The following is a 26,263-nucleotide window of genomic DNA, read 5'->3' on the forward strand; positions in this document are numbered from 1 at the left end:
CTTCCTTCCTTCCTTCCTTCCTTCCTTCCTTCCTTCCTTCCTTCCTTCCTTCCTTCCTGAATACACTAATTGTTTATCACAATTTTTTTCTTTCTTTAATTTGATTATTTTCATACAGTTGTTAAAAAGCTACTGGTATGACTGATTTGCAATTGAAGAATTCCAGAAATTTATCTATTCTACACGCTGTTTTTAGAACTACCTCTTCAGGAGCCTTTGCTGTACCTAGTAATGGAATAGTTCAATGGTAGCAATATGGTTTTTTGTTTGTTTATTTGGTTTTTGTTTTTACTTTTTAAAATAATTTTTTCATGCTTTCACTGGAAGAAAACATGCAACATTGTCTTTCTATACATTTTCTTACTGTTCCTTTGGCATTTTTCCAATTTCTTAGAACAGCTAGAAATTTTGCTTCCTAAATGTCAAATTAATACATATGAAAGAGGATGTAGTCAGTACATACAATGGTTCTTTCCAATAGTGAAAGAATATATGACATATAATAACTTTTATGATACAAAATAGCAATTTTTTGCTTGTTTATAATTTCTCCACTTAATCTTCTGGTTCAGATATTATTTTTCAATTCAAACATGCCATTCTAATTGCAAATTTAAAGCCAGCACAATGCATTTAGTTTAAGAAAAAATTTCACGTGACCTTTGGTAAACAGTAAAGTGATCTGTATCCACAGTTCAAGAACTGAGAATTTAATAAGAAGAAAGGGAAATTAATATTGTTTTTTTCTGGGAATATGTCAACAGGGCACAAGTTTCCTGTTATTTTAAAAATTATGTAGATATTATTGTAGAATTGTTTACTTTATCAAATGCAGCTATCATTTTCATCATTTCACTCTTAGAAATCATTCATTAATCCCAAATGCTTATTCTCATTAGAATGAGCATAGTAAGAACCTTATTCCCCAATTTTATTGTTTCTGCTTCTCTGCAAACTTTACCAAGATAGTTTTGTCTTTGTGATCGTCTTTTTTATCTTAGTTTGGTGATCTGTAGGGAATGAACCCAAAATTGTGATAGAAATTACTCATGCAATATACATCACCAAAATGAATCCCAGTTCCAGAAACAGTAGAAACAAACTATGAGTAAGTATGAGGAAATGAGCCCCTTGTTACTCCATTATACAAGACAGTGTCCTTGCAAGCCACATTAAGGAAAGAAGTAATGGTAAAGGACAGCTGCAGTCACTGGAAGCAGTGCAGATGTGTGCTGCCTCTTAGAAACCAGGAGATGGTGACTGGTTTCAGTGCTATACAGTATCATTGAAATACATGCTATTTTTTACTTTCAGACTTTTTCTCTGACATATTCTTAGTGCTACTTTGATATTAACAACAGATTTTGTCTATTCCATTATCAGCATTGCTAAAGATGGTCTGTATTACGAGGCTCAGTGTAAGTATCTATATAGGTGTACTACCAATTACTTTTAATGAATTATTGATAAAAACACTGCCTTGATTTTCCAATAATCAACGTATTTATCCTTGTAAGGTTGAAGTTGGACTGTTATCTGCATTTTTCAAGGCCATTTATGAGAACTTGTGACACAAAGAATGTACCTCTCAGAAGCATAGATTTAAGGAATTGTCTCTTTTAGCTGACTGACCTGCTCTGCATTTGCAGAAAGAGAGAGATTAAATTGGCCTCACTGTATTTGCTCCTGAGAGTTAAGTTAGCTGATCCTTTTTCTAAGGTGCTCTCAAGTTTGCAGATATACCAAGAATCCCATTTCCATGAACAAAAATCAGAGTAAAGTGTGTGTCTAGTTATTGTATCTAGTTAGTTTTCCAGTCTTTCCTCACTTTAGTGCTTGACACATTTACAAGACCTCACTAATGTGATTACCACTGTTTCACCTACTCACTTTAAAACAGCTACAGCTGTAGTTTATGAAGATTGGTAAGTTGAATTCCCGAGGTAATTAACATGTTTATTCCCTTTAGTTTTGGCTAATCTATTCCATTTAGTTTTATAATTCATATTAGCTACAAAAAATAAATAAAATTAATAAAATAAAATAAAACTTCTGAGTTCCTAGTATACTCTGTATTCTTATTTTAAAGTAAGAGGAAAATCAGAGAGAAAGTCAAAAACAATGATACAGACAACAAAGGTAATACAAAAAAAGCACATTCAGAATGAGGTCTCAGCACCCAGTTTCTAACTTCAGTCAAATTCCAACTTCTCCCCATTATTATTTCATCTAGTGTTGAATGAAAACATCCTGTTCCAATTTAAGTGATATCTTCTTAAGGCAAATAATTTTGAATTACGAATCACTGTGACAATATAATAAAGTATCATGAACTTTCAAAACAAACGGGTTATCAATGTGCTTTTTAGATACTCATGCTTTGATGGTTTCAGATGGTTTCTGTGCTGGTGCACTGTCACTTGTCTGTACACTTTTATTGATATAGAATGACAATTGCATGTTCTGAGTCCATGGGCACTGAGGAGTTCTACTTCCATGGATATTCAAGAGGAAGGACAGGGAGATCAACAAAAAATATCTTGAACTAGAGAAGATCTCCATCTCTAACATCCCTTTTCATGGTTCAGCATTTATCAGGATAAATAATCTATCTAATTTTTTTCTTTTCTTCAAACTTTCTCCCCCAAGTTATGGATTGATCTTGAGCACCTACTTATAACGTGTAGGAAGAAATATAGTCTTATCAGGGAAAAGAAAGTTGGGAGGAATTCAATCTGCCTGACATATGTTGAGCTTACTCAGGCTGTCAGTACTGAAATGTCCTTGGGATTTCTAAAAATTATAGATGACAATTTCTTAACTTAGTGAGTGTTTCATCTTGCAGAGAGGAATTCTGTCTTATACCTCCTCTTGACAGATAAAGAGAATCTGATCACAGACCTAAAAATTAGTAGTTTCCTTGGTGCAAATGATTACAACTTGATTTCATGGCTGTATGCAAACAGAACAAAAGACATACCTGTGAGAAATACACTTTGTTCTTAAAAGGGTCAGTTTAACAAAGCTGAAAGCAATTATAAGTCAATTCAGCTGGGAGGCAGAACTTGATTGGATAAATCTAAATAATTATTGCAAAATATTTAATATTTTTAACTACATATCTAAAATGCCATGGGCAAGAAATACAGCCTGGTCAAAACTCAAAGCCGCAAGCTAGCTTAAAGGATAAACTAAGGTACATACAGAAATGTGTCGACCTTCACCCACACAATGAATAAGTTATGAAAAGAAAGAAAATAAAAGGAGAGCAATGAATATAAATTATATCAGGCTTATTACTAGAAAATTAATTTTAAAAGCATTAAAAATTATACAACCAGTAGGTGATTTTTTATTTTATTTTATTATTATTATTATTTTTCCTATGAGACTTATAAACTTAATTTGTAAAAATCAGCATAATGAGTGCTAATCTGGACATGATGAGTGAAGGTGGGTGAGCTCAGTAAACTCTCAGTGCATTCACAGATTCTTGAACATGACTCAGCTTTTAGTAGAAACTGTGTCCCAGTTAAATTTTCTTAGTATTCTCCCTTGGTCTTCATAGCTTCCAGTACAGTTCTGGGCATATATGCATATATACATATATATTAATTTCAAAGATAATGTAATCTATTTTATATGTTTTCTTTGCACTGATCTGCTAATACAGTGCATTTTGGTTAAGAAACTGTTAAACAGCATTCATCGCTAACTAAATGTGTCCTCAGAAGAGTAATATTGCAATTAGTTCTACCTTGTCCCAATTAATTACATTAACTACATAGAAAAGGTAGTGTTACCAATGGTGTTGACTGCCAATTCAAAAGCTGAGAATTTGCTTACAATGAAGATATAGCTTACTTTGGCAGTGTACTTGGAATGGTTATAAATTTACCACATTTTGTATTATATTTTCCAGTATGATGAAACAGGAACTCAAATACTTAGGAGGAAAGAATGCAAGTCACACTGGATGGTAAGGCCTATCCATGGAGTAACATCTCAGAAAAGAAATCAAGCTTTGGTGGACAATGAAAGACTGATTTTATACATGGCTGTATGGCTAAAACACATTAATGCAATTCTTTGCTATATAAACATTGAACTTGAAAGAATTATGAGTAGGATAATTTAATTCATTGTTTCATTCTGGTAGCTTGACTACTGCAAGCCTTTATGTACTACCTGCATTCAGCAGAATAAGGATATTGACAAACTGGAAAGCCTTCAGAAAGGATTGACACATCTCATGAGAATATTTTGAAGACAGAAATATCCTCCGGTTGTCTATTTTCTTTATGAAAAATGAAAGTTTAGAGGTGACCTGAGCTAAGCCTTGTCCAAATGAAATGGAAAACACATCAGTACAGTGATCTGTTTCTCAGTCATAAAACAAGATCAAATCCAACTTGAAATAAGATGGGAACAACTACATCTTGAGTAACTTATCAGTTCTGTGGTAGATTCTGGAAGATGTTTTCCTAAAGCTTATACAAAAATTCTGCATGCTATTGAAATGATGTCTGGTCAATCAAGGTATATGGCTTTACAATTCACACATAAAAATCTAAGACTGGAACTGCCTTCTCTGTGAAGTGATTGGTAAATCTCTAATACCTTGACAAGTAAAGAAATTTGAAATAATGCTTTCTTCTTGCATGAATCCACCAGAGACCAGTATAGATCCCAAAGACATCTGTTGGTTTGAAGGTGTGATAGATGACCACCTGCTTCTTTTTCTGTCTGGTAGCAAGAAAGTGAGGAGAAGAAAGGTCCTTAATAACTCTGTCTCAGGTCTTGTATACTGATGATGTTCCTCTAGTCTTACAGTTGATGCCTTACGGTTTATCTTGAATGAAGACCGATATGCAAAGGCATATAATAATATCTATGCTGTATCTTGTTCATGGTGATGATTCCTTCTGACTAGTATCTAGGTTCCATAAAATACAAAATTATGTGGTAGCTTTTGTCCCCTTTTCAGGGTTACTGACAGGAATCAGGTGGGTAGCAATTCAGAGTGGGGGCAAGCAATGCACAAAATTTCCTAAGGAGGGAAAGCCCAGGGAGAGTAAAAAAGCCCTCTATTTTATGAGCAATGTGAGTGCTGCAAGTTGAAAGGGAAATGCAAGAAGCATCTATATTCAGGACAGCAGTGACAGCTGGCTGTAAAGTGAAATCATCCTTTCTCTGAGCTGTCTGAAGAGTAGAAGTTTTGGAAGCTGGGTTAGAAAGAACTGTGGAAATCAAACATCTAGCCTGAATTAAATCACTATACCAGTCTCTTTCTGAACATCTTTGTGTAAGGGTTCAGAAAGGTGAAGCAAGGCAAAGGAGAAGCAAGGCAAATCTAAGGTAAATTACTGACATCACTGAAAGAAACTGACAGGGAAAAGCAAAAGAGAAATAGAAATACAATAGATCATTCACTTCTGAAGCAAAACACAAAGGATTTTTTTCTTTTGCTTTTGTTTTGTTTTTTAATGTTCTAGAGACAGCTTAAAAATAAAGTTAAAAAAGGGGAGTTTGAATAAATAGAAATGTGTTGTTTTTCTTGCTGTTTTGATTTAATCTTACCCGCAGAACACTTCCTCCATGTACATTTTATCAAAGCATGTTTCCAGATACTGATTATCAAAGTAGATATTATCTTATTGGAAAACAGTTTAACATGAGAATACTCATTGATTATTATTTAAAAATATCATAAAAACTTATAATTAATCTGGAAATTGAGGTAATATCTACATATTTAAAATTGTTTATAGATAGTATATTTTCTACATTTTTTTTAATGGTCATGGATAGTCATATGTAGAAAGACAGCACTTTAATTTTTATTTTTCTACTGGTGATTAAGTTGTGTGGGAAGAGCTCTGAGTGCTTTCAAATAAAAGATAGCATGATTTACCCCCATGGCAAGAGCTCTGGAGTCAGTGGAGTACTGCTTATTGGACAATTTGCCCAGAAAAGATGCAAGGTGTGTTAACATGAGCAGATGGCAACACTCATGTAGCTCCATGCTTCTCTTATCACCTTAGCTCATGCATTGTTGCTTTTGGCATCTGACACATAACCATTCTGGAAAGAGTTAAAATATCATGGACAGTGGGTGTTGATTTAGTATTTAAATTGCAAATACACAAACAAATTTCTGGGCATCATCAGACTTCTTTGTATTTTAGGTATGTACGTTATTTCTAAAATGTTGGAAGATAATACTGCATTCATAAAGGTTCAGGAAGAACTATCAGAACATCTTTCTTTTTCTCATAACTGATGATAAGCTGAATCGATCGTGAGACATGGTTCCGGAAAAGCAGTCAATTAACAGTCCCAGATGCAACTTCAGTCTAGATGTGAAGAGATGTTCAGCTGTGCCTATAATGGTTGGGAGCACACATGTCACACAGGGAAGGATGAGCAGAGCCCCAATCAGTCATTCCCTGTAAAGTAAGTCTTCATTTGAAGACGTCTTGATTAATTTTTTGCTGTCCTTGGCCATTTTGAATTAAAAAAATTTTGTAAAATCACAGGTTTTTATTGTTACTTTTTAATTTCCAACAGAGGCGTTCAAGTCATGGTGCTGGGCAGTAAGAAGGGATCAGTGCGACAGAGAACTGAGTGTTGAGAAGAACTCTTCTGTATTTCACCCTCTCTGGGAGATGACATGTATCTCCACTACCTCAAGGTGAGCCAGGGAACAATTAAATACAATATACAGAGAGTGTGAAATAGTAGCTGTGACTAAGTCCACCAAAAAGTGGGGAAAAAAAGGTCAGGAAGATGACATCTAATTCTATAAGGTGCAGTGTGCTTTACAAAGACTCTATCTCTACAAAGGTAAGACAGCACCAAGTATCCCATTTTTTGTCATTTCACCTAAACGAAGTTCCACATAATTTGTTCTCTGAATAGCAAGACACCTGTTTCTTCCACAGTAAGAGGAAATTCTATGCCAACTCAAATCATAACCTGGTGTATTTGTATTGAATTAGTACAGTCATTAGGATTTTAACTATTTTTGTTTGGTGACAGCTTGCTACTGATACTGCCTTTGGGACAGGCAGCTCTGTCTTTTATGTTGCTTTTCTTATCATTGACACAAGAAAATGACTGATCGGTTTTGGCCTTTCCTTGAAACCCCTTTTCGTGACTTACTTGAGCACATATCCTGTAGCAAATAGATATTGCTGCTGTGCACTGCCGTCTTCATTTACCAGCCTGAACAAGTGCTGACAGATGAGGGAGCTGACAGTCTGCCTACTGTTGAAACTGGAAGATACAGTTACACGTGATTTTGCTGGCTTTTAAAGATCTGAATAACTGCAATTGTGTATAAGGGTCACCTCTGGGCTCAGTTATCATTCTTTAAAAAAAAAAAAAAAAAGGTTCTTTTTAAATTTTTGGTCTTCTGCTAAGTGATGTCTGAGGAATGCTTGGTATTAGAAAGTCAGGTTTTCACAAAGTGGCACAGAAGAAATGACATTAATAGTATTAAGATGAGCTTTTGCTAGGTTTTGCTTATGTGATTATTATTATCAAAATGTATCCACTGATAATTTTCCAGTAAAAGTGGCTGTGAAAGCAATCTGTCTCTTCGTCCCTACAGCCTGTCTGCCTGCCTGTCTACTCCTGAGAATACTGCATCATTTTATCTAATGATACCAGGCACTGTCTGCCAATTTGTTTGTTAGGAGTCCACTCCTCTTTTTATTTCACTGGTGTTAATATGCAAAATAAGGCAATGATTAGGGTTATAATCCCAGATCTCACTAGTGCTTGAGAATTCTATAGTTTACAGTGGCAGTATGAATAAGCATAGAAAACAAACACAAAGCTCTGCTTTGCACTCCATAGGTATGTTTTCCAGTATAGGATGTTTTGTTTAATAATCTTGGTTTGGGGTTAAAACTCTCCTTCTTATCTGTTCTTATCTCCTTCTTATCTGTTTAACATCAAAATTTCAAAACTTTAGCAATGAAGTTGTAATTTATATCAAGCATACTAACTAAAAGATTTCCCTAGTTATTGTAAGCTTTTCAGCTTCTATAAAGTGAATCTGAAAGACCAGTATTCAGTATTTGCTCTGACTCCCCTTTGCCACTGCAATGACAAATAGATTATAGATTATGACTTAATGGTTACCACCTCCATTTTTCTTCATCTCCAAAGTTTTTTACATTCAGCCTTTGTCTGTCCCTTCTTAATGCAAATATTGATAATTACTAGAAAAGCATATTATTACTTCCTAAACAAAGGATTCTCAACTTATTTGAAACAAAAGGGCTTCTCCCTTTTATACAGTCTTTCTGATACAATATTTTGCAAAAGCTTTTTCAAATCTATTAACAATGTTTCTAAGTTTGCCTAAAAGCAGACTAGGCAGAAAGTAGTCATATGCATCTAATTATCAAGGCAGGCTGATATCTGTAGCCTAGCATGCACAGAAAAGTGGTTAATTTTAATCTTTTTAGAGTTTTTTTCTATTTAAATATGCTTTGGCTGCTTCTTTGATACATTTAAAGAATGGTTTTATTTGCATTATGTTAAGGAGACATAGTAAAAGGAAAGAAAGCTACTGCTCTGATATGATTTTTGTTTATTATTGATATGTATAGTCAGCCGGAAAAAAAATGTTTCTCTAGAAATGATTTTTTGTTTTAACTACAAGCATAAGTCTTTTTAATCCTATAAAATTCTAATGTGACTGAAGAACTGATAGAGATCATAGGGAGAAAAGTTTAAAGGTAAGGGATTTATAGACCCGCTCTTTAAAACTCTTTGTTTTGCTTTTATTTCTTGTTAATACCCATCTAGGAAAACACTTAATTAACATTCTGGATGAAACATAACATCATTCGCTACACTCATAGGCACCTTTCAATTAAGGTGCTCGAGTTCACATTAAACACACTTTGCAATCCCCCGAAAAAGCTTTAAGGAAAACCAGCAGTCTTGACAATTTTATATTAAGTAAGGAGTTTAGTTCTTTATTTATTTGTTTCTTTGTGTGTGTGTTTAAAAAATAGTCTTCAGGCCTCTTGCAAAAAGAAGTAAGAATGCTTTGGAAATGCCTAAATTTTAAAAGTCTCTGGCTAACCTCCAGGGTTTGCTGCCTTTTTAAGAAACAGTGCTTTGTAGAGGGCAGCATTTTCACTGGGATTTCCTGGCTCTACATAGCATTGCGCTGAATTTGAACCACCACACATTTTTATGAAGGAGAAAAGTAGCTCTGGTTTAATACCTGAACAAATCAGTGTCTATCAAGGCTGAGGAAGAAAATGCTGTTCTGGAATCATGTCTTTGATCCCCAAACTATATGTATTCTCCTTCTCTTGTTATCAACTATTTTGCATACCTTTCTTGAGCTGTTGTGCCAGACTAATGACATTTTGTCATAAATTCATTATAAAATGTACTTCAGTAACATATAAGAGAAATTAAATGAAATTAATGAATTTTTATATATATATTTTTTTCCCTGTGGAAGACTGAAAGTATGAATCAAAGTCAATGTAAATAATAATAATAATTTCCAAGTACTGCTTTTTCTGTCTCTTTTAGCTTTTGTCCAAGCTAAACTTTCTTTTCTAGCTTTCTCTCTCTCTCTTTTTTTATTTTTTTTTTAATTTTTTTTTTTTTTTTACTTAGATAAACTATCTTTGTAAGTACTACTTATGTTTCAAAAAATGGAAGTAATCTAGAGTTCACTTACAGATCAAGTGCTGGTGTTTTCAACTATCTTGAAAGTTTATTAATGCTTTCCAACTCATTTCCTACTTCCCTGCCAAAAGCACTCCTTAGTGGATTGTAAAGGCTTTCAAATAATAGACATCTGATCCAAGTTTCTTATGATTTTTCTTTTCAGGACATCACATACTTTCAGAAATCTGGTAAATTTTTATGGTAATATAAAAATCTGGTATTCTGACTGGGTACTAAGAGAGGTGAACTTATTAGGTTTTTAACATCTGTTAAAAAATTCATTTCCTCATTCTGAGAAAATCAGCTTTTTTTTAATACCCATATTCATATGATGTTAAAGTCAGAAAAATAAAAGGTTGCTGAACCTTCCGCTCACAAATAACTGTATCTGATATCAAAATGGTCATGACCTTTTAAATAAAAAGCACTCTTTTGAAGTACAATAGAAATCTGTAAAAAATTGTCAGTTGTATGTATTCTTGACAGCAGCATTTGCATCTTTAAATAAAGGATCTCTTTGATCGTGTATGTCTTCCAAAAAGAGACTGGACATCTACATGTGATCAAAGATCTCGTGGGTGAGATATAAGCTTACACGCCCCTAAACACATACTCAACAGACTCTTAAACTGGGGTCAAAGCACAAGATCCTCCCTCTTCCAGCACCAAAACTGTAATCTCACAGAAGACTAACACCAGGAATGCCAAGGGAACTTTCTGAACACAAACTACTGTTCAGCTTCTTGCAAAATCCAGGACTCGTCACTCTACAACATATCTCTGTAGACACAGAGTTTTTTGATCCTTTCAGATTTTATAACAATTCCTAAGGTATCTAGGCTATAAAACATTAAACTCAATGTAATTGTGGCAATGTTATTAAAGCATTAAAGCCTGTAAAAGTGGCCTAGTAAAGAAATTTAGAGCAGGGTTAGACACTTCCTACAATCAACAACCTTTTTTGTGATTTTGATTAATATTTAATAAAAATGTTTCTGTGAGGTGAAGACTTGTCAAGAGCAAGGGAGGAAAGATCAACATTTACTCAACCCAAATCTAATCCAGCCACCTTTCCCTCTTCTCATATTCCCCATTCATAAAAAGGGCTAGAGCATCACATCTACACCTGAAACAAAACAGACAGAATGACACGGTCTCCTACGCAGGAAAGAGGATTAAAAAAAAACAACACTTATTTGTAGGACCTGAGGGATCTAAAACTCCTTCTGCATCACTCTGCCAGTAACAGCTCACCTACTTAAGCCAGAAGTTTTTCTTTGACTGTAAGGAAATAAAATTCCAGTGGGGCCACACTGAGTCTTATTCAAAAATCCACCACTGTATAACATAAGAAGGCAGAATTCAGTGATGATCAACTCAGAGCCAAAATAAACCAACAGACCCAAGACTGCAAAGTCCCAGTGTGACTGTGTAGTTCAGGCTATGCAAACTGCTTAGACCAGACAAACTCTGCAGCTCTGTCTCTGGATACTCTTTACTGATTAGGAGGTGGTGCTGGTGAAATTATCACATTAACATTTTACAGAAATGTACAAAAGAAGGACAAGAAAGAGAGAAAGAAAGAGAAAACAAGGATAGGGTTCTTCACTATGGTCTCTGAAAGTACTCTAAAACTCCCTGGAGCCAGGACTGTATTGTGATAAGCTGAAATGCATTTGTAACTGATTAAACAATAGAGGGAAGTAGAATCTAGTTAATAAAACATGTAGTTTAAATATTGACTTGTGATTTTACACATATATTGGATGTAAACTTTGTTGTTGCTGCAGCCTGCTAAATATATCTGGTTAGTAAGGCAAAATGTTATGCTATCTTAATCCTATGCTCCCCCCCGTGACATTTGAAAGGCCAGAGATTCATCTGGCATTCATAATGCTTGTCAAAAACACATAAAGTAGTTCAGGGTAGAAAGTCAATCATCGATCACAGTTACACTGTCCTTCCTATACAGCTCAAATGATTTTGTAGCATAAACCATTTTGTACTGGATCCAAATCTATTCTTACACTGGACTTCTGGGTTACATCATTTTACTACATGGTTTTAGCCAACACATACTATGATGAAGTAAAGTGAATTCTGCTGAAGGATGTGTTTGTGACCACAGTTTCTTTATCATTCCATCAGTAATTCTGTTGTTAAGACCAAACTTGAGATTTTGAGTTGTTTAATGAAAAATGAGGAGAGCTTCTTTACTGTACCTGTTCTGTTTATTTAAAAGAATAAAAAGTGAACAAGATCTGCTGAAGAAAGACATTGTTATGTTTATGCCTATCCCATAGGCGAAGACATAAAAGGGTGCCATGTGGTACAAATACCAAGTATGGAAAAAACTGGACCTCAAAGCTGATCAACTCTACAAAATAAAGTACAGATCATTAAAAATCTGAAAATAGCCATGGCTAATCTAGAAATTCAGGTGAGTTCTGAAATTTAATATGGCAGGCAAATGTTGATTTTAGTATTTTTTGTGGCTTAGTTAAAAATATTTATTAGAAAGTTCAATTGCAACTATATGCAATTAGAATTAACACATTCTTATTATAAAAATGTATGCTAAAATTGAGACTGAAGATATGTATGATCCTCAGGTGAGTCTTTTTTTATCAATTCACATTTCTGCCTCTCCTAAACCAAAGTTTTCTGTTCACATATTTAGTCATTTTTGGAATCAAGGTTATCTTACATAATTTTTATCACATCATTCCTTCTAAATTTTGATCTAAGAAAAATTGAATCAAAACATAAAAAAACTTACAGCGGAAAGTAGAAAAATCTTTATCAAACACTGTCAAAGAACTGGAATCGCTTAGATTACACATACATATATTGAAATGTTTAATAATTAATATTCATATGTGTATCTAACAAAAATAAAACAAGACAAAACAAAGATACATTTAAATGCACTCTGTTTTAAAACAATATTTTTTTTACTACTTTATTGATTCAGAAATGTTTCAAAAGATTATCTGAAATGCTAACTCAGTTTTCCAGGCTACCCATGTAACACATAAAATATATAACCTAATAATTACTCCTTGATAAAGAATGTTTCAAATTTCACAAATCTATTTGTACAAAAAAACAGCAGCTGTAGCATTTGCCTGTATAAAGTCAACAAGTCTACTGCTTATTATTAGACAAACACAGACAAATTCTAACCCCTCAAGAATTCTGGTAATTGTAATATAAATTGATATTTCCAGTATAAAATAACATAATTTCCTCAAAATGGCTTTTTAAAATTTATTTGTTAATTTCTTACTAAAGCATAATTTTTCATGGTTGAATCTTTACTATACTCTTATATATGAGACAGTATTTGATACTAGAGGCACAGAAATTCTGAGGGTACAAAGCAGTTCTGAGAATGAGATTCTTCCGCCTCTCTTAATAACTCCTTCAGCATCAAAATTACTTCAAAATTCTATCGTGTTAGTCTTAAATCAAGACCAAATTTTCTAAGAACTGTAAAAATACTGAAAGTCAAAATGAAAAATCCTAATTATTTTTATTTTTATAACCTTACTGTTGTTAAAGTACAGGTTTCAATCTGTGCTTTAGTAGATTCTGTGCAAAATATCCTATGAATCTGAGTGTAGTTAAATGATAGATTCTATGATTACAGACTGAGGAAAGACTTAAGAAAGATAAACCTAAATAAGCATATAAACAGTATTAATTTTATGTAGATTGGGTTCATATCTGAATGTACATTTATATTTCCTATCTTTTTAGACCAAACAAAGGCATAAAATCCCTATAGCACATATATATAATGAAGTACAGAAAGCAAATGATGAATAATAAATGGTGTCTCATTGTACGTTCTCTTTTGGAAAGAATTTGCATTAAACAACATTTTTGACTTGTCATTCAAAAATAAAACTAAATCTACCTTCTCAATGTAATATTTACAAAGAAAAATCATCTTGTCTTTTCTTCCAATGTGAATAGTAGAGTATTGTACATATATAATTCTGAAGTGAGGCAGATGAAGTTGTCTGGCTAGATCTATCATATGCTGATTTTATTGCTATAGAATATATTCCATAATTTGTGTCATTCTTCATGAAGAACTGATTGTTAGGTACACTTTTATGTGTTGCACATGATCTGAAGAAATTAATAACGAATAATAAATAAATATATCTTGAACCTTATTATCTGGCAGCTCTCAGAATCTATACCATCACTTAACCATTGCTGACATTGAAAACTAGAAGCAAAGCATCTCAAAAGTCGAGAACAGATAAAATGTCTTTCATTTAATGTTTGCACATGCAAAAATGTAAGAAATCTCATTTATAGAAATATGCATGGCATGAATTTTGGCCTTAAAAATTCATAAAATCTTCATGGAAAGTTGAAAGTAAAACCAAACTATTTTATTTTGCCAATCAGAAGAGCCTATAGCAAAAGAAATCCAAATTAATTCAGACCTATAGAAGTAATTATGCAGAGTGGATCAAATTCAGACAACACAGTTCTGTCTCGGTTGAATCCGTGAGGAAGTTCCTATTCAAGAAGGCCTCGAATCGCAAGAGAAATTCTTCTTTCCTTACTCTTCAGAAGTAAAAAACTTTCCCTGCATGATCTATTTGAATACTAACCTCTGATATTAAAAGCAAAAGTCAAATTTAGCCTCAAAACTAGGAGAAAACTGCATTTTCAAAAGAATATAGATTAATATTTCTGTCCACTAGGTTCAATACTGTGAAACTAGTACTGGAGAATTGTCTTTTCGGTTTCACATCATGATGACAAGTGGATGAGTTCTTTCTATCTTGATCTCAGTTATGAACTTATCAGCAGCACAGGAATATTTCCCAAATCGTATTTGAATCAGGTAACAAAATCCATGACACATAAAGAAAAGCTGAAGAAAAAAAAAAAAAAAAGAAAGAAAGAAAGAAAAAAAAAACAAAAAGGAAAAAAGGAATGTAGGAATGTTTCATTTCAGCTCTAAAATATCACTATTGTTTGATTAAGATCTAACCACTTAAATGATCATAAACCTGAGTAAAGCAGCAGGCAAGCAGTTGATCTGATATAGTCTTAATTGAGCTGCCAGGGGATTGTAGGAGAATGTAGCATTTCTAGGTTCTGAATTGCCTTTATTGTCTTTAGAGTAGTGGTTAAAAATTATAGGAATAACTTAGAAGATTTTTTGCATCCAGAGCCTGAAAGAAGCATTTTAGTGATATGAATCACAAAAGGGCAAGGAACACAAAGGTAATACATTTTTATTTTTTTTCATTGATTGTGTTTTGGAGACATTTTGCCTATTTCATTTTGTAGAGGTAAGGTGTATGGCCAGAATATAATTTAATAATTCTAAAATACAACACAGTTCTGTTTATTCTCTGTAACACACTTTAAAATACTTGTACAAGTACTTATAGATGCATAAAAAGGCTAAATGTCTCAGAAAGCAAACAGCATGTATATTCAGTTGCATTCACAGAAACATTCTCTCTTCTCTAAATTATTTGGATACATCTAGAGTTTAGTTTGAAGTGATATTGGATAGATTCATTTGGCCTTGTATAGCCTAATTTTGTTAATTCATGTTACCAAAATCACACCTTCATTCAGAGGTTTTCACTCATCTGCTCAAATTTAGCTACCTACCAAGATATCTGAGCTACTTACATGAATTGTCTTTGTAACCGATGGCTGGCAAAAAAGTCTTATTGGAAGGAGTTTCTCTCCTCCCATGGCAGACATCTAAAATAAGCCAAATGAGTCATGCCCTCAAAGTGCCTGTCTCTTTACCAACTACAAAGAGAGCCTAGATAACTAGCTGAGAAGTGAAAGTCTATGTTGTAGTTGTCTGAAGTTAACAGATATAGCTCATTCAAGGTGATTTTATACTACATAACTGACATATATGTGCCTCTATGCAAATCTTTAGGATTGATCAGTCTTTTCAGATTTGCATCAGTTTTAGTCAGTTTTACAACAGATAGCAGTTAAAATGGTGCAATGCCTATTTGTCAACATGGCAGACCCATTTCATGCCAAATTAGCCTAACTTTGCTGTTAATTGGATTAAGATGAATTAATGTGAATTCAGTTCATATTGATTTAATTCACTAATTTAAATTCTTTAAAATGAGGTTTTAATTTGCCTAATTTTATGTGGATATATGAAAGTTTTCAAGTTATTTTGAAGTGAGTATCAACCACTCTGAGTCAGAAACTGAAAGAAATCACAAGAAATAAAACTGTTGGAAAGATAAGTCTCAATTGTTAAACCAACATTACAAAGAATAGGAGAAAACACTGATTTTTATTTGGTCATCAAAACATTTATTTTCAAAGTCTGTTTTTTTTTTTTCCTCTGTTTGAACATCTGCAAATTTCACATATCTATGCCTCTGTGTGAGCAGATATAATTATATGTTTCAAAGTCTAAAATGTACTGCTATTCAAATAGTCTGCAAGTTTGGCCTTGGAAGCTCCCATGACATCCAACTCAATTAATAATTTTGGTTCAAATCCTATACTTACTGATTTCAATGGGAGTTTGACCACTGGTTTTAAAGGAACTATAACATCATGGTAAGCCTCTAATTTCTTATAACATATCTTATGTCGAATTTATTCACTCTTCAATTGTGAATTACAAGAAAGAGGCTGCTAGATAATGTAAACAAATGTGTTGCCTTTGAAATCAATGGAGTCACTCTGATTTACATTAGCTGTTAATCTGGCCAGGATATTTAGATAAGCATATAAAGTTCATCTATTTAACTGAAGGTCAGGAATGTAACTTCCTTGTTAATTCTTCTAACTTCTTTGCCTCTGCTGATCTCCTGCATGGTGATTATTTCAACCAAGACACCTATTCAAATTGGATCTATGATTCACATATTTGAGATTTGCTTGTTATCACATAGATGCATTAATTAAAATGTAGACAGTTTACATCCAGATGCACTCAGCCACACTGAAATAACTCATGAGAAGTGAATTCTTTTTGTAAATGAAGATGCTGGCTGCACTGCGACTGTGGTAAGATTCAGCCTATCACTCACATTGTGCATGTTTATGCAGAAGGCATAAAAGTAATTCAGTGCAACTTTCTCTGTGTTACTGAATGGCCCAATAACCTTGAAGTAGCTAAATTTGTCTTTTTTTTTTTTTTTTTTTTACCTAACATTATACACAAGAATGAGCGTCACTGTCAACTAAAACAAAATAAAATTTCACCTAACTTCTATGATCTCCACTGTATGTAAATATTTCTAACGTCATGCAGAAAACACACAAATGTATATCCTATATAACTAAAAATTCTGTACATTTATTAACCAAGCTCAAAATGAAATAACTATAATCCAGAACATACAGCCCCATTTAAGTGAGTGGGAAATAAGAAAGGTGACTGCAGTTCTAACAGAATTTTGAAAAAATGACGCAATGTACTTCACATCATATTTTTGGGAAGTTAAGAAAGACTGCCCAAGAGATTTTGCTTGTATTTCCCACTGGGGCTGCTGTTTATTTCTTGTTTTGTTTAGTTTGTTGTTTTGTCTTTTTTTTTCCTTTGCTGTTTCATTACTACTCTGTAGTTATCCCTTTCGCTATGTTTGCCTAAAAGTTGCTCATTTCAGATGAGAAAGTTAATAAATGGATATGAGTTTTAACTTTTCAACAGTTACTTCCAGAAAGTGCAAATAAAACTGAAAGATCTATTATTTATTTGTTTATTTATATACATACAATTCTTTTGCAGTCCAGTGCTGCAGACATTTATTCCTAGGGTGCAGATAATGAGAAAAAGAATTTAAAAAATTGTTTAATTATTTTAGATTCAGATCATTTTTTAACAATCTGTTTCTTCTACATCTACCAAAATTTTTGCAATCATTTAATATTACTGAATATCAAATTTAAATTTTAAATAATCCCTTATATATATATGATGCTGCTTAACACTCACATATGAAAGTTTTCATGATGGAAAAGTAATATTATCATTCAAAGTAAAGCCTAGTATCTACGAAGAAGGTTCTGCTTAGCTAAATAGGCAGATGAAGTTCTGTTGAACATAAATAGAGTATTGTTCAATTTTCTGACTTTTAACATTTGAAAAAACATTTATATTGCCTCTTGCATTCTTGTGCACATCTATGTATTTCATCCTAAATTCTTTTTGTTGTTACATGTGTATCTTCTACAAATATCCCCAGAAATGATGCTCTACATATGCATCGAAAAAGGCATTCTGACAGCAGTTGTGTTCAGAGAGTAAACTGATTTCATAGTTTCATTTTCTGTCACCCCACAGACATATTTTCATTAGTAGAAATAGAGTATTGGTAATTAATATTACAAGGAATATTTTTAATTAATCCTGTTCTTCTTTTTTTTCTGCTACTTTTTCACTGATACCACCATCCTTTTTTATTTATTTATTTATTTATTTTTATTTTCTTTCTTTCTTGAGGAGTCACCCAAAAGGAAGTAAGCAGAAGGTCACATTTTGCTTCTTCCACAACCTTAATAATCATTTAGAAATCATTGCTTGGGGGGGTGGGGGGGGAAGAATTTATTGAATTGAAGTGGAAGAACTTGACCTATGGTACACCTAGTTTCTTTAATATTTATGTATTTTAGTTTCTTTAATATTTATGTATTTTATATGTACAGAATTACTTGACTATATGCTTTCCCATGTTAGGTTGATAATTTTATCTTCACTGTAATGGAAAAGCCTCATTGGGAAATTTTCTTGGCTATTTAACTGAAACTGCAAATACAGCTCTCTGAGTCTTGAACAATAGTGGTTTTTTCCCAAGGACAAATCACATTATCAGTCAAACAGCAAAACATATTCCTGTTTATAATCTAAAGTGATGTTTGGGATAAATCATATTATAAATCTTTATCAGCATTCTATGGCAAGAAGGCTGTTCACATATTTAAATGAGATCCCAGTGGAGAGAAAATCAAATAACTTCTTTAGATACTTTGAATCATAAAGTACGGAGATATTTTTCTGTGCTGTGATCTACTAATAGACACTTCTAGCCTAGACCTACTATTAAATTCAATAATGAGTTAGGGGAAGCAGAATAAGAAAAAATACATAGGAAGATGAAAATTCTCACCTTTGATTAAGGTTTTTATAAAACAGATAATGCTATTTTTCTTCCACAGTCAAAGATTGTGGAAGAAAGATTATTCAATATTCCTGGATAAAACTTTTGTTAACCACTGAATAGAATTCAGAAAATAAAATAGGAAGACTACTACTGAGTTACTCAGGACTGATGATCATGCTTTTGAAAATACTTCAGGGTTTTCAAAGCACTGTTAAGAGTGCATTGAGTTTTCACTTGAAATCTATAGAATGTATTTTTTCTGTGTTTAAAATCAACCTAAATAAGATACTGAGATTCTAGGATGAGCACAAATACATGCATGAACAAGAATTTAGGTCTTTAGCCACTTGATCTTTGTAAAGAAAATACACATTTTATATGTGAGAAGAGCTACATCTTCAACAATATTATTATGTCTGCATAGATCGGTTCTATTTATGAAGAACATGTGCTTTGTCAAACTTCAAAACTATTGAATCAGCATCCCACTGGGATGAAGACATTGCTGATTTTCTGCCTCCCATTTTCTTTTTTCTTGAAATGGAAGTTTATCAGAAGTATCTAGCAGAACAGTTGTATTTTGAAACAGATTGTCAATGAAGACTAAAACTGAAATAGTGACTAAACAGAGTTTCTTTAAAAAAAATGTGTTACGACACCTCATAGGTATCTCAGTTTAAATAACTACCATGAGAGAAGGCCTAAACATAGATGGGCTCTTCAACCACCACTTGTGAGGTTATCTAACTGCCAACAGCACATATTAAATGTCATGTGTACATGGTGTGACTGAGATATGTAGTGTGTTAATCCTGATTTCAAGTAAGCCTCTGATATCTATGTACTGATTGCTGCTGCTTTCACCATACCCACTACAACTTGCCTGCAAATTTCTTGCTCCTTAGTACTTTTTTTTCTATGTAACAAGTCACACTTTATCTTCAGATTCTCTCCAAATTACTGCAGTAATAAGGGCCCTAGTCAACTGGGATAACTTTTTCAGTAAAGTCCATTCTTTACAGCCTCTGTCCTTGAAAATTCATTCTTTCCAAGGAAATCATTCAAAAATGACTTTGTTACTTTTTTAGCACTTTCTTGGAAGTACAAGTCCAGGAAATGTAAACCTCACAGGGCTACTATTAAAGACAAAGGGAAGTGTAATATCAAAAAGGATCTGAGGTCTGAGTTCTGTTCTAATTTGCCTCTTATCAGTCTAAGGATATTTTTATTCTTCTTTCTACTCACACTACCAATGTGAACTACTCTTAAAAGCTGACAAATGTGCCAAAAATATCTGCTTTTTTTTTTTTTTTTTTTTTTTTCCTGGAAAATCCTGTGTATATTGAACTCAAATTTTCCATTGAGGAAGCACTGATACTTGCAGGCTGCCAAACCAGAAAATTAGTTGTGTTTCTCACACTGCTATTCTCTTATGCTACTTCACTGAAACTACTATATTCATCTATCTTGTTTAACATAGTAAGCAAAAATCTAGAATTAAACAGGTTTTGAGTTCTGCCCCTACTTTCTAGATGTTTGTGATTTCAGCACATATATTGTTATTGTAAATATGGACTGTGCTACCATTTTTACTTGTAGAAATGCTGTTGTGCTAAGACCAATTCCAGAGATTCTTAGTGCTTTATTTTTGTTGTCGTTGTTGTTGTTCCAACTAGTAAAATAGTGATTTGACCATGATTTGCCAACTAGCCATAGTTTGTGTCTAACAATAACATATTTTTCTTATTTCTTTTGCTTTCTCTGCTTTTGTTCTCACCGTAACAAATATATATTCAATCTTCAACCTTTATTCAGGTATATCTCTATTATCTAGATATTTATCCTGAGATCACATCCAGAGCTCACTTTACCCTAGAAGAGTCTTTTGTTCAGGAAGACTCTTAAATTCAGGAAAACTTTTGCTTTATTATGTTCAGAATATTCACTTGGAAGCTGTGCTGAAGCACTCTGGGATGCTCTGTTGGATGTGTTAGTGTAGTGCTGACATGACCTAAGCCTACATGAATGATTCTGAACCACCCATTGCTAATCATGAATGTATAAACACATAATCACTGTCATAAACATAGATCTCAGAGAAATTAGGTGTTTTGGCTGACACACTCAAATGTGTACACTTCTAACATAGAGAGTAAGAAATATGAAGATGATCAGAAGACGGTCAGAGAGTAGATTAATAATAAAAAGTGTTAATTATCTTTTCCCTTCACTTCTGTATACTTGAGGAAGAAGTCCACAAAATATGTGAAATAACTTTTTTTCACATGAAAGAATTATCATAAACTTTACTTTTTTGAAATTTGTTTTGTTTACTTTTATCATGACATTAGATGTCATGTTCTCTTTAAATGAAGCAATGTTTAAAATCTGCTGACAACACTTGTAGTATATACCATAATTGATGAACTTAACTATTAATGCTGAGTGCTCATTTGGTTTGGGATAACTTCTAGTTTGGCAACAGACAATTAGGAAATTTGGTGTACAATCTACTCTTGTACTTCTTAGTTTAACAACTCTGTTTTTATCCTGCTGTAAAATACACAAGAGATTCAGCAATAGGCAACCTAATAAAGATTATTTTTGCAGCAGTGCAGCGTATGTAAGCTTGGTCTACCTTTGCCCTCCAAAATTACCCACAATTTACCGAGTAGTCAGCAAATCAAAACATCCAAAGACTCCCAGTACCTTAAACCAGGATTATGAAGGTACAGAACTGTTGTGTAGAATATGGCGGTGCTACATACAAGCATCCTGATGCTCTTGAATAAGATCAGATAATTACAGGCCAGTCAGCCTCACCTCTATTCCTGGAAAGTTTGCTTCCTATCCCACATGCTCTGCTGTAGGGGCTCTCCTTACATCATCATCCTTGCACCAATTAGAATTCCCAGTTCATTCTGAGCTAGCTGACAGGTTGAAAAAGCTGAGGCTGTTCAGCCTGGAGAAGAGAAGGCTCCAAGGTGGCCTAATAATGGCCTTTCAGTATCTAAGGGAGAGCTACAAGAAAGAAGGGGACAGACTCTTTAGCAGGATCTACTGCAATTGGACAAGGGGGAATGGTTTCAAATTTATTGAGTGTAGATTTGGGTTGCATATAAGGAAAAAGTCTTTTACAGTGAGAGCAATGGAATGGGCTGCCCAGAGAAGGCTCCAGTGGATGCCCCATCCCTGAAGGCATTTAAGGCCAGGCTGGACCATGCTGAGTAACTTGATCTAGCTGTGGATGTCCCTGTTCCCTGCAGGGGAGTTGGAGAAGATAGCCTATTGGGGTCTCTACCAGCTCTGAGGATTCTATGATTCTTCTTCAGCCTCACTGCTCTTTCTCTCTCTCTCTTTCTCCCAGTCTCATCACCATCTAAAATAAATTATTGATCTGTTACTGGAAATATAATGCTTTCTTAATATAAAGTGAAGCTGTGCTGCCAGTTCTCTGGGAATCTGGTGTTCTGCTCTATAGAAAATTATATGACTACTGTTGACACCTTCTCTTTCTCAGTTCCTGTATGTTGTCAAACTGAAGTATCATTACCCAGTGCACAAAAAAGAACAGCATAATATATAAAGGGGGAGGTTATTCTCTTTCTCAAAATCAGAGGATGGAAAATTCTGGAACACAATGTAGCATGATGTCAGATTGGTGCACACAGGTGCTAGTGAAGGCACTGTATGGTAAACAGACTGGTAGGGAAAGCATTTCACATCTTTGCTGGCATTTCATATCCGAAGATGTTGATATGGACTGTTTGCATACTACAAAGGACCACAGTAAAGTAAAATATATTTTTTTTTTAGTTTAAGCCCTAGTAATTCAACATGAGCTTAGTCCTACACTCAGAAAAACTTTACATTTACTGTTCCTGTGCCTCCCTTAATTTCACTAACACTTTTTTTTTTTCTAAAATAATATAATGCAAAACCAGTTTTGTAGGACAAACCACTAATTTTACTTGGCACACCTACATACCAACCTACCCCAGTTTACCTAACTTGGCATGAATAGCTAGCTAAACTGCTATAAGTTTTGGTGCAGAATACCTGTTCTTTCTATGACAGAGAAATGGAATGAACTGTAGCATTTAAGTTATGTTCTTAGGTATGAAGGTGATGAAGGCTAGCACTAAAACCAAAGCAACAGGGAGCTCATGGGGGATTCAAAAAAATGTTCTCCAGTATTTCTGAGTTGCATGTATATAATGTTCTTCTTTTCTATGTCTGATGCTCCATGTTAGATATTCCTCTGGCTAGACAGAGCTGAGATTCAAAGCAAACATTGTGAGAGACTGTGGGCCCGAAATGAGAGTGGTGTCTATACTCCTGTCTGGCTTATCTGTTCAGCCTTGAGCTGACTGTCTCTCTGATAGCATAGGCTAATCCAACAACTGAGTAATTTAAGAGTACATAGATTTCTTTATGACTCCGTGACTGTTAGGGAATACATCTTTTATAGTAACTAAGGAAAGCTAAGAACAAATAGAAATGGATTCTCAGAACTAACATCGCTGGAGAAATTCCCTTTTTAGGAGCTTGACTGGCAGTGCCAGCCAAATGTATCTTGCTCCAAAAAGGAAATTTAGGGAAGACCACCTGCAACTTTGTGTGCACAGTGTATTCTACTGTACAGGCTTAAGAGTACAGGCTTAAGAGTACAGCACATTGGCTTTATAAAGCATGTTGAGTGACATGGTAAAGTCATGATTTTCCCCTGCAGCTCTAAGACTTACAAAGGGAAAGTTACTTGTATGTGGGGTAAAGCAGGAGAGAGAGTGTGAGCACGTTCATGAGTGAGCTGAGCCCTTACAGGTGATCTATTACCCTGCAGCCATTACAATTTGTCATATATGCTTCACCTAGCATCAGCAGCAAGATGAAATGCTTTCAGCTCAGTTTATCAGTCTACCTGGATGTGTCAGGTCAACTTCCTTTTAACCCACTGTTCTGGTTCATGGGCTTTTGGAAAATATGGCAGAGCTGATCAGAGGTAGCAGTTGTCTATTTTTTTTATTATTTCACTCACAGCGTGAAACAGGCTTTCCTGTACATAGACAGTGCTAAGAATTTGACTTCCAGATTAATCCAGTACTGTTAAAAAATTCTGACATATGCCTTCACTTCTGTTCCTAATGACAATTAAGTAAGCTTATTATATTTTAAAATAATCCTGTGCAAATATATACATACACACTTAAGTACATAAATATATATAGATACATAAGCATGCCTATCAACACATGTAATGGTCTAATCAGCATGAAATACATCTGCTTTGAATTATTTTTACCGTTTTGCAGAGTATAAAAGTATGCATTTTTCTACTCACAAACCTATGACAAAATGATAGGTTACTACTGTTTATTTTTGTCTCTAGTATAACAACATTCAGATTAGAAAATTTTATATACAGAATATCTTGTAAAAATTCTACTTATAAAATTTCTTTTTATGCCCTGTATATTGAGATAGAATCATTGATTCTAGAATAATCACTATATTCATAAAATCATAACCATATGATGATGATTCACATCTTTTCTGTGAAGAGGAAAGGAACCTCGGGGTGTTGTTTGATGCTTGGCCTAACATGAGACAACAGTGTGTCCAGGTGGACAAGAGGGCCAGTACCATCCTGGGCTGCATCAGAAATCGTGTGGCCAGCAGGACCAGAGAGGTAGTCATCCCCCAGTACACAGCACTGTTGAGGCTGTGCCTACAGTATTGTGTCCAGTTTTGGGCTCCTCACTACAGGAAAGACACTGAGGCCCTGGAACATGTTCAGAGAAGGGCAACAAAACTGGTGAGGAGTCTGGAGCACAAGTCTTATGCGGAGTGGCTGAGGGAGCTGGGATTGTTTAGTCTGGAGAAGAGGAGGCTCAGGGGAGATCTTATTGCACTCTACAGCTTTCTGAAGGAAGGCTGTGATGAGGAGGGTGGATGGAGGACGATGTTTGTTGCCTCTTCTCCCAGACAACAAACAGGATCTGAAGAAATAGTCACAAGTTGTACCAGAGGAGATTTAGATTAGACATAAGGAAAAACTTTTTCTCTCAGAGAGTGGTCAGGCACTGGAATAGCCTGCTCAGGGAAGTGGCAGAGTCACTATCCCTGGCAGTGTCCAAGAGGCTTCTGGAAGAGGAGCTACAAGATATAGTTTAGTAGCTTGTGGTAGCAAATGTAATGGGAGGACAGTTGGACTAGATGATCTTGTAGGTCCTTTCCAACCTTGTAATTCTATGATTCTATGAAGAAAAAAAAAAAAATCTTGTTTTATCTATCAGCTATAACTGGCGAAATTCTTATGCACATAGCATAATTTTAGTATGGAAATATTTTATTGCAATTTTAATGGTAGTTATACTGGCAGGCAGTTCACGCAAGGTGCATTATCCTTCCATAAAAATATCATAAGTTACTGCTGCTGGTGTATTGGTCATTGCTCAGTGGTTTTTAAATAATCCTATTCCCAGATCTTATTAATACTTGTTATATGTAGAGGAAAGGATACTTGTGGGCATTTTTTCACTATCTAGTATACATATACATATATTGTCCTCTATCTAGTATACAACCAAAGTAGGATATTGCTATCAAGTATAACTATCATACAACTTTAGAAAGCTTACCATTCTTCTGTGCACTTTACTCCTGAAGAAGGCTTTTAAAATTCCAAGTCTATAAGAATGAAATGCTGTTGACTTTATTATTTTCTTCTACTTTATCTTCTGACTTGATGGAAACATGATACCACTACCAGTTTTAAATTTAGATTGCTTTTTTGTTTTGCTATGGGTGGAATGGTGGAATTGTTTTCACTTTCATTTTCCAGTTGCAGTTTCTGCATTGTTTCCTTCCATTCTTTGTGTTCTGTCCTGTAACATAATAATTATTTCTCATCTCTTTCCATTCCACCTCATCCTCAACTGCTCAGATAGATATTTTTAAACGTTCAAACTGTGTTCTCTGCTTTTCTGGGACACTTCTTACTGAGCTAATGGTGATGCAGAGGCCAACAAAGCTGTAGTTACAGAAATCCATTACATTTTGTCTAAAAAATGGTTTAGTTGCTTGTCACAGGTTACTTGTGTGTCATCTCCAAAGAAGATGGGGAGACAGTGAATGTGAACTGTACTCACTTGAACACAGTAGTGTGAGGGAAGGAAGATATATCCAGTTGAATGTCAAAAGACGGTGAAATAGAAAGGACATCTAAATAGCCTAAGGAGCTAGAGCACTACAGAAACCTACTGATGTGACTTATCAAGCCTGAAGCATTAAACTGAGTGATAGGAGAAGAAATCTAGTCCAGTAAAATCAACGCTGTTTATGCTTCTGTTTATGGGTGACACAGTGTATATATATATGGCCTATAAGTTAAGGGCAATAAGAAAATTATT

The sequence above is a fragment of the Coturnix japonica genome, chromosome 2 (assembly GCF_001577835.2).
Source record: "Coturnix japonica isolate 7356 chromosome 2, Coturnix japonica 2.1, whole genome shotgun sequence".
Classification (NCBI taxonomy): Eukaryota; Metazoa; Chordata; class Aves; order Galliformes; family Phasianidae; genus Coturnix; species Coturnix japonica.